The sequence below is a fragment of the Toxorhynchites rutilus genome, chromosome 1, assembly GCF_029784135.1.
Source record: "Toxorhynchites rutilus septentrionalis strain SRP chromosome 1, ASM2978413v1, whole genome shotgun sequence".
NCBI classification, from domain to species: Eukaryota; Metazoa; Arthropoda; class Insecta; order Diptera; family Culicidae; genus Toxorhynchites; species Toxorhynchites rutilus.
In genome coordinates, this window is record NC_073744.1 from 183,943,648 (window position 1) to 183,953,572 (window position 9,925).

Sequence of the window (9,925 nt, forward strand, 5' to 3'; positions counted from 1 at the left end):
GGGGCGAGAGGGCTTTTTTGCGCGACCCTTACGGATCAAAAGAACATTTATTTCCCAAAAAAAAAAGTGGGCGTCGACTGGCACACAGAATCGGATCGAATCGAATGGACCTCAACTCTCCCCTTGATGGTGTGTTTGTGCGCGTCCATTGTTCCTGATCGGTACAAAGCAAACAAACTGTAACTGTCAAAAATTAGCATATTTTTATTGACCCTTTCTCGGCGTTCTGTAGCGTTTGTGTGTCCATTTCACGGTCACGCCCCAAATCTATTAGGCAGTATGAGCCCAATGTGACTATGAGATGAATAGGACGAAAAAAAACGGTAAATTAAATTAATAAAAATGTTCCCTTAACACCTCCCGGTAGTAACAGCAGTGCCGGGACATATGCGACAATTGATGCTGTTTTTGGGTGTGACTGGGAAAAAAGGGTTATTGGAACGGGTTGCGTCTGACGGCCAAGGCGCGCTCCGAGCGTATGGCGTGATGATTTATGGTCTCTAGTTAGCGACTGTTAGATTGTGACAATGCTTCGGAGTTTTGACGGTGACAAGGTTTGGATTGTGCTCGGGAATATGTTTTTGGTATCTCAAACTGGTGCACAATAAGGAGTTTACAAACTTCAAAAATAGAAAGAAGAACTTGGCACAATCGATCGATTAGATGATGATCGGGAGTACACAACCCTTCCGAATTTTGGCACGATTTGTTTTTGACAACATGAAACTTTGGCACAGAGCCAACATCGGACTGTACAATTCAGAATTTTTACCAAAGTATGGATTCAGGAAACTATGGAATGGACATTTTTTATGTTGCCACGGCTCGATTCTTGCCGTATAAAATTCGAAGAAGTGGTGTCAAGATCGGATGGGTACTGTAGCTATCGTTCCTAAAATAATAGTGGCCAATAAAGTCGTATCTATTCTGAAATTTCCCAGAAATGAGACTCCATTGAAATAAATGTGTCAAATGTCAAAATAAAATAAATGTCAATAAAACAATTATCAAGCCTTTTGGCAGTCTTGGTTCAGCACTCATTAGCCGCTCCTCGTATTAACGTGTGCATTGAAGAAATTGACTAATTTTCAATTGTGATGGAGAAAAAACTATAAAAGATAACTCCTTCTACAAAAAAGTTTCCAAGCCCTTCCGGTGGCCTTGCGGCAATTGGTGGGAATCTTAGTCATGGCCGATGAAAATATGGATGTCGGCATGTTCTTCATCTCTTTCGTGGGCCTGGCGATCAACTGATTCTCCGTTTTGGCCATAAAATTATTGGAGTAGATCCTTTTTGTTGTTCCCCCAAAAATTTCCTATTGGTCGCAATTGGGGGATATCAATAAATAATAAGTACCAACACTGCCCAAGCAATGGTTAAGTGTTGACACCAATCACTGATGAAAAAAGTACCCTAATTCGCAAAGAAACCTACTTACAAGACTAATTTGTACGGAGGAATTAAAGGTGTACACTCAATTTTGCGATGCCTAGAATAGAGATTGTATTCAATTTTTAGGAATAAACAATTAGCAGAAAACTTTTCTCGGAATGTTATTGCACGTGCAACTAGGTACGTACAATGTGTGAGTAATAAATATGCCTCAAAAGAATAAATGTATTCAAAATATTTCATACCAAATAAATGGAAAGTATCGCCAAGTAGCTCAATTTTGCGATAGACTGTAGTTCGTAGAGAATAGGGCAACATAGGATGCGTTGGAATAAATACATTTCACATAGTTACGTCAATATTAGTGTTTACGTTCGATGTGAATACACTATTTTCAGTAAATTGTTTCATCAATTGAAAACAGACATTTTTGGAGTTCCCGCTGAATATCAGCATAATGTGCCAGCGTGTAATGAATATTAGCAATCACGTCGAAAAAGACAAATAAACGTAATATTTTTGTGCATCATTTTAACTTGCCCACGTTCATAGAAATAAACGAACTTTCATTACCTTAGCGACACCAAGTTGATATTTATATGACTCTCAGTATCGGTGTATGTGTAAATAGTAAAATAAAAGAAGAAACTTCCATTTGATCAGCATTTCACTGAAAATGCTACTGCACGCCAAGAATACGGCTACTCTCAGGACCTTCATACAACTTAAATAATGGAAATAAGTCACAATACAATTGTCATCTATTCAGAAACAAACAGTTGCAAGATTTCATGAGCATTTTGGCTCAAAACATAAGGAAAGCGTGAGTATTTTCAATATTGTTTTTTGTCTTCCATATACGCTTCACATTGAATACAAATAATTACGACACCATACCGTTCTGAATCATATTTCGGACGCTTAAGGCATATGATGCAGAAAACAGATTCAAACTTTATGCACAGAAATTATTTGGTTGATATTTTTAATAAATTAGTTCATTATGCTTTTAAGTTTTCTACTTTTTTCTACCTATTTGATTGAAAACATAAAAAAAATCGAAAAAAATCCTTTTCAAATGAAGCGAATAGAAATCCAACTTCGGACACTATGAATCATGAATCAGTCGAATCGTCTAGTTTGTTTGATGTGTTTGTTCACCTTGTTGATTGAAAGCATCGATGTTCTTCTGCTCCGCCTTTATCTTCGAAAATGGTTTCACGGCTAAACTAGTATTGCATAAGCAATGTATGTTTTCAACTGCAACCATTAAATTCAATTCAGTAATTGCAAGATTTTACAGATTTTCAAAAGGGGTTCTCCCAAAGAACACAACCAAATGTAAACATTGAACTCATATCCAGGGATGCTAGATGACTGTTTTGAATATATCAACGCGGCACGAAAAGGGTCTTCACATATTGAACGAAAATGAGTTATTCAAAACAACTACTTTATTGGAAATACATATATATAGATTTAAAACTTTCCTTGATAAATCGTTGATTAGGTGAACAAACATTGCCCCCAATAAATACATAATAACAAAACGTCTGAGTGATGAAACCATATGCTCGAGGAAAAATATCAATGAAACCAAAAGATATATGAAACTTATTCCTTTTTGTTATGTTTTTTTAGCATTTTGGCACTGAGAAAAGAGTATCGATTGATCAATTTTAAAATTATTTGTTGTTTTTCTCAAAACAAAAACATGTCTTCTCATCTGACATCACTGATCATACCGAGAAAAACTGACTGAAGTCTCTCCAGTCTACCCAATAAAACATTTCAATGAAACTCGTGTACTGGAATGGGATATTTTGCTCGTCTCGTTTTCGGAATAGGGAATTTCGGAATAATTTTATAGGTAATATCATCAGTGCATTAAGCATTTCAAGATATTAGAACAAAGTGTCCGAAATATGATTCAGAACGGTATTTTGTTTCCAAGTACAAATATATTTCGCCTACTACTCCATCTCGATACATACCTCAATGGGTTGGAGTATTTTTTTTTAACAAATGAGAGCTTATTATAGCGAACTCGGTTTTGTTCAGTTCCAACCTCGGTTCGCACGAGTTCCAACCTAACTGCCGTCAAAACGTTTTTTTTATTCACTCAGTTTCAACCTATTTCCGCACTAGTTCCATCTCGAAAACTGTTGCGTTCGCACTGAGATGTTTCACGGGTTCGCACTAGGGTTCACCAATACAACTATACTGAGCTGTCAAATTCTGAGTATCGTTTTGGAAAATCTTAACAAAAACTATGAAAATGGGAAACTTGCTGGTCTTGCTTTCGTAAAATTGGAACCGGAATTTAATTCGGATTATGGCTGTGAAGCATTAAGCTTCGTGTGCTTTCATTGAGAGGTGAAAATGATTTTGGGTTTTCAGGTGGAATAAACATGCTTTCAAAATAAAAATTATGAATGGAAATTTATTTTTACGTTTGGAATATGTATTCTCTGGGCCATGCGGAGTCAAAGAAGTAATTTTTCAAGTGCATTTTGCTTGAAAAAACAGGAAGTGGGTTATATCTATGGTATAACCGCAAGGGTGACGTAGGACTATCGTTGATTTAGAGATCATTTGTTTGAAGTTGAATCTGAATTCATTCTGAATGAATGAATATTTGGAGAACTTCGAAAACGAGAGCGTTACGTTGGAGGCACAAGGTTTTATGGATCCAATATTGGATACGGAAATATCCTACTGATGGGGAAGAATAATCTTCAAAAGCTATCCTGTTAATTGCGATTGATTGAAAAATCACAAAACCAAATGTATTTGGTCACAGTGTTACATGGATAGAAAACATTAAAATAAACTCTTTCACATGAATGTAATTTTAAATTCCCAGAGGAACTGGCAGATTATTTTCAGTAACGATTAGATATTTCCACATTTTCCTCGATACTGGAAGCTCACCAGTGGTTAATGCTAACTCGATAACCATCTGTTAATAGCACTTGATTGAAAAATATTTGGTCACAGTGTTACATGGATAGAAAACATTCAAATAAACTCTTTCACATGAATGTATTTTTAAATTCCCGGAGGAACTGGCAGATTATTTTCCGGATCTTTCTCGATGCTGAATGGCATCCAAACGGAAAGAATTCCGCGCGTGTATGTGTGTGTGTAGCGGCTGCTTCGAGATCTTCCCGGGGAACCGTTTGTGGCATCACTCTCCTCCTGATGGATTCCCTTCTGGCCTAAGGTGCACAAACAGGCTCTTGGTGACACCGTTCATCCGCGCTTTCATGATAAATGAAGAGCTTCACAACAACAGCGACAACATGCTCCAATCGCTTTTCAATTAGAACTGAGTGGATTTCCGAGCGGCGCTCGCTTATATACCGATTGGTGATTTCAATAGCCTGTTTTGAAAGCAAATTTAAGACTATTGAAACAAGTTTTTGGATCAGAAAGTAACAAGTATAGAACGCGTAGACATTTTATCTTTCGAATGAAGTGTTTATCATACCATTTCGTTCAGTTGTTTAGGAGCTATTAACACTCAAAATCTCGGTCTCCGGCGTAACGCTTTCGTTTTCGAAACTTTGATTTTACACCCCGGTATAGAAATGAAAGACGTAGTCCTACGTCAAAAAAAGATTATCATGGAACTTTTTCCCCCTCACACTGTCTGTCAAATGTTTCACCGATCAAAGAAACAAAGATTTTCTTGACTCGCACTTAGTTTATTTACGTTTGTGTTCTAAGCAGAATTTTACTCGGGAAAGTGGTTAGTTTGATTAAAAATGCGTTGTTCAGTGAAAGACTGTCCGAATACGAGTTAAAACACTCGCGTACGTTTCCATCATTTCCCCTCAGATGCGCTTTCACAAATGCACTGGTTCGGCTTTCGTAGAGACGACTAACTTATTCCGAACATGGATACCCGTGTCTGTGGAGAAAGTACAATGGTTAAATTATTATCAACTAATAGTGTAGCAAAGTTTTTATTTACTTCTGCAGGACAATTTTAATAGAACTACAGGGTGGGCCATTTAAAGTGGAAGGATTTGTTTTTGCAATAGCAAAGTAAAGAAGTGGAATTTAAAAAAATTTTTTTTGAAATTCATTTATTTTGGTCCAAGGAGATTTGTTCTAACTACTTTTTGATTATGATATCTCGTAAATGACCGCCTCTGGCCTTGACCGCAAAATGTGCCTTTTTTTCGGCATTTTCCATCACTTTGCCCAATGTTTCGGCCGATATGGCAGCAATTTCTTGTCGGATATTATCTTTCAGCGCAGCCAGGGTCCTTGGTTTACCAGTGAATACCTTGGATTTTAAATATCCCCATAAAAAAAAGTCAGGAGGCGTCAAATCAGGTGATCTCGGTGGCCAGTCATAATCGCCGTTTTTCGATATTAATCTTCCGGGGAACATTTCGCGCAATAATTTGGTCGTGGCAGCCGCTGTATGGCATGTAGCGCCGTCCTGTTGGAACCAGTAATTGTCCAATTCATTTTCACGAACAAATGACGCTCCCCATCCACGGTTACCTGATGTCGATGGAGTCTCTGCAACACTGGCTCGAACGGCATCAATATTCTCGTCGAAACGTCTTGGTCGTTGTCTGGACAGATGACTGGCATTACCAACACTACCAGACGATATAAATTTGGCATATAATCGACGTATAGTGTTGTCTCCAGGCGATGTTTTAACTTTATTTTTATTTTTCCACGCACGTTTAGTTAACACAATTGAGACGTTATTTTGAATGTACAGCTGAACAATTTCAGCGCGTTGTTTAGGTGTGTATTGTTCCATGGTTAAAATTGTACTGAAATGACGCTTCCAACGCGGTATGACATTTGTTAATCTGACATCTCTGTCAAAAGTTATGGGGTTGCCAGATGCTTCCACTTTAAATGGCCCACCCTGTACGTCGTTCCAACATGTAGCGCACCGCTATATTCATAACTACGCGGATTTCATCCGGGAAGATCCTAATTCATGGAGTGGCGACAACACCACAGAATCTGAGTGTGAAATCCCAAAAAATTTTAAAAGCTTTGCGAAACTCTACCCATCGGTCCGGGGAAAAGTTAAAACACCAAAATGTTGCGTCAAATACCAAAGGTAGTTTTTTTATTTGTATGATACAATCCTGATTGGTACATTCAAAATATTGTAATTACCGATTGCACGAAATGTGGTAAAAGAAATCTCAGTATTGGAAGCCGGAATTCAATCAGCTGAGCAAGCAGTACGAAGTTCCACAGCGCTTCAGTAAAGTGTTGAATAATGTCCAGATTCAGGTGGCACAATAGCCGAAGTATGTTCATTTAAGTATTATTCATTATAAGAAAAGTAACACATTTTCCCCTTCCTAATTATTGGATCTATTTTGACATTTCTGTTGGATTCTTTTTGACAACCAATTTGATTCTATTCGCATGACCCAGACTGGAACCATTGTTGAGACTTCTCTTAACCCATTGTATGTCAAGCGTCCGAAAAATCGAACAGCAACTTTAATAATTTTTCATGGAAGGCAACCATATGGTAAGGTTTTGGCAACAAATTTCATTTTTTTTCATTTAATTTTGTATAACTTTATTGGGCAATAAATTTGGTTTGAAGCAACTTTGTACGGAAAGTATATAACTTCACATCACCTAACAAAAAACAGAAACTTATAAAATTCAAAAATATGTAATCTTTTCTACAGTATTATTTTGATAAAAGATCTCATATTGTGATGTAGGAAAAAACCCATGGGATTGAACCAGGAATGGCACACTTTTTTGTTAATAATTCATCAGTTCATATATAAAACGCGAGGAAAACATCTTGAAACGATAGGAAGAAACATTTTACAGTTGAAAAACATGTTTAAACACAACTCATATTAATAAAAGTAGATTAACTCAATATTTCACAACGATTCTGAATTTCCGGCGGGGAATCGATATGTTGGTGAACTCACCATAGTTCACCGACTTCGGTGAACGTGAACGTATGAACAGTGGTGAATATAGACGTCAAAATATTTCCCCGTTCATGTTCACTTTCGAATGTCCCAAGGCATTCTGAAAATTATTTCGCCATGAACTGTAGAAGGATATGTTTAGCAACTCTCGAGTTTTCAATGGAAATTTCGATATGGATGTAATTCCATTCAATCGGATCTCTGCACGGGTTGAAAATCTTCGTTACTTCGGATTGATTTGCAAACAACTGCATATTTTATCCGAATTACTTTATTGAAGCTCGATGTTTATTTACTTCAGGGTTACCTCCGAACATTCAATGTGTACGTGAGCGTGAACAACAACATTAGATTCACCACGATTTTCTGAGATGTTTGTTCGCAATGTTGTTCACCATGAAATAATCGTACTTTTTCACCACCTGTTCATGTTCACGTTCACCGGAACTTTAAACCTACCTTTAGTTGTAAAATTTATAAATGTTCTGAAGAATTCAACTTCATTTTATATTTCATTTTCATGAATCAATTAGCTCCAGCTAAAGTGGTTCTTTTGCAAATGATTTTCAAGCTATAGGATTACTGGAGAGAAAATAATCCGTGGTTATATTTCTGCCTCGATGAAGTTATGGTTCGGCTAACTTTAGAACTACAAATTTGCCCAAGGATGTTGAAGTTCACGTTTCATCCTTGCCTAAGTAAGGGAACCCATTTATAACGTATTTAAATTGAATGTCTATTGCCAATCAAAACTTTAGGCCTAATTTGTGCGGCTTATTTGGCATGTATTATGTGAAGTTGCAGTAAGCATTAGAAGGGAACAACTTGTCTATTGAAATATTCTTAGTATTGACTATTGTGTGTAAATTAATTCCATATTTTGGATATCATAGTAAATTTTTCGGTGCGTAAATGTTTGGATCGTTCCGTTTTTCGTATCAAATCGGACAAACCGTATCAAATCGGACAATGATTTTCATAAATTCATATCTGAGCATGGTATTTGGTAACTTTGTGGTTGAACTCTTCCAATCTCGTTTCAAAACATGAAGTGCTTCTTCTTCAGTACAATTCTTCACATGTTCTATCATATTATTCAAATGAATGATTTTTTGCTTGCATACTTTCTTCAGATTCCAGAATCTCGATTCCATCCTTGAATCACTTCATTGTTATCTTCTTCAGAACCAGAAAACTCCTCACAAACACGAACTATGTTTTGCGAAACTTTATTTCCTTTTCTAGATATATTTGATGATAAAGAAGGCCTTTTTGTCAGAATAGTTTAAAATTGAGGTTCACAATAATATTTCTAATTCAAAAAATATTCTAGCAGTTTATTTTTAAATATTCGAACGACTGAACCCTTAAGAATCTTTTCGCACTCTGGCATCAATTGACATTCTGGAATTGTTTTTTCAATTGTTGCTTTTCGGTATCTGTTGTTTATCGCTTCTTTCATTTTTGATCACAATATCAAATAACAATGAAACATCAATGAAAACTAAATATTTGGAAAAAAATTACGAAAGTGAGTTTTAATCAAGTATTACTATTTTAATTTTGAAACTATGATAAGTAAAGTGAATTAATTGTGCAGATTTCTTTAAAGAAATATGGTCATAAAAAGAGCAACAATGAAGAGTGAGAAATTAGAACATTCTAAAATTATATAATTGGGCTCTATTATGTAATTCTGCGAACGTTAACTGGTCCTTGGGCCAGTTGAAAAGTAGAATTTCGTAAACAATCGACGCCATATTCAAATGGAAGATTTGTTATGAGGGGCATTCGAATGTAATTTGAAATGTTATGAAAATTGACATTATTTTCGCATGACAAAAACATTGATTACATTACAGAAAAATGATGTCCTTAAATTATATTTCATTCCTGTTGTCGCACTCAAGGCGAAACTTCCATTGGAAACCTTTTGTTTATCAAATTTCATGTTCAACACGAATCAAACAATTCATTGAAGTTCCCCTCTATTTTTTTGACGTTTTACATGCCGAACCAGTTAAAACGCGAATGTCGATAACTGGTCTTACCTTTTCGCCCAGTTAGCGAATGTTTACTCTAGATATAGTCGGGTGAAAATAAAGCTGTGGGCATATTTTTTCGAGCTGTTCAGTTTGCTTGCTGCATTCCTAATATATTGCTTTGGGAAACATTTCGGTAACATTTCAAAATATGCAATTCGCAACACATGACGTTCGAGAAAGATTTCGATTCGATAAGATTCTATCGAAAATACGAAAAATTCTCGGTGTGATAGTTATAGGGATCGAATTGACCGTTCGATTCAATTTACATAATAGGGGCCAATATTTTCAATAGATAGATCTTATACCTCTAGCTAATTGAGTAATATAATAATCATCTTGGATATATTCTTATGGGAAATATATGCTTTGTGTGTTCATAAATGACAATTTCCTTATATTGTTTTTTTCAATTTTTAGTAACCGATAATTATTTTTAATTTATGGAATAATGTATCATTGAATATTTATTAGTATAACCTATGTTTTTTTTTTCTTTAATAAACCCTCCTATACTCGAGCATACGGTC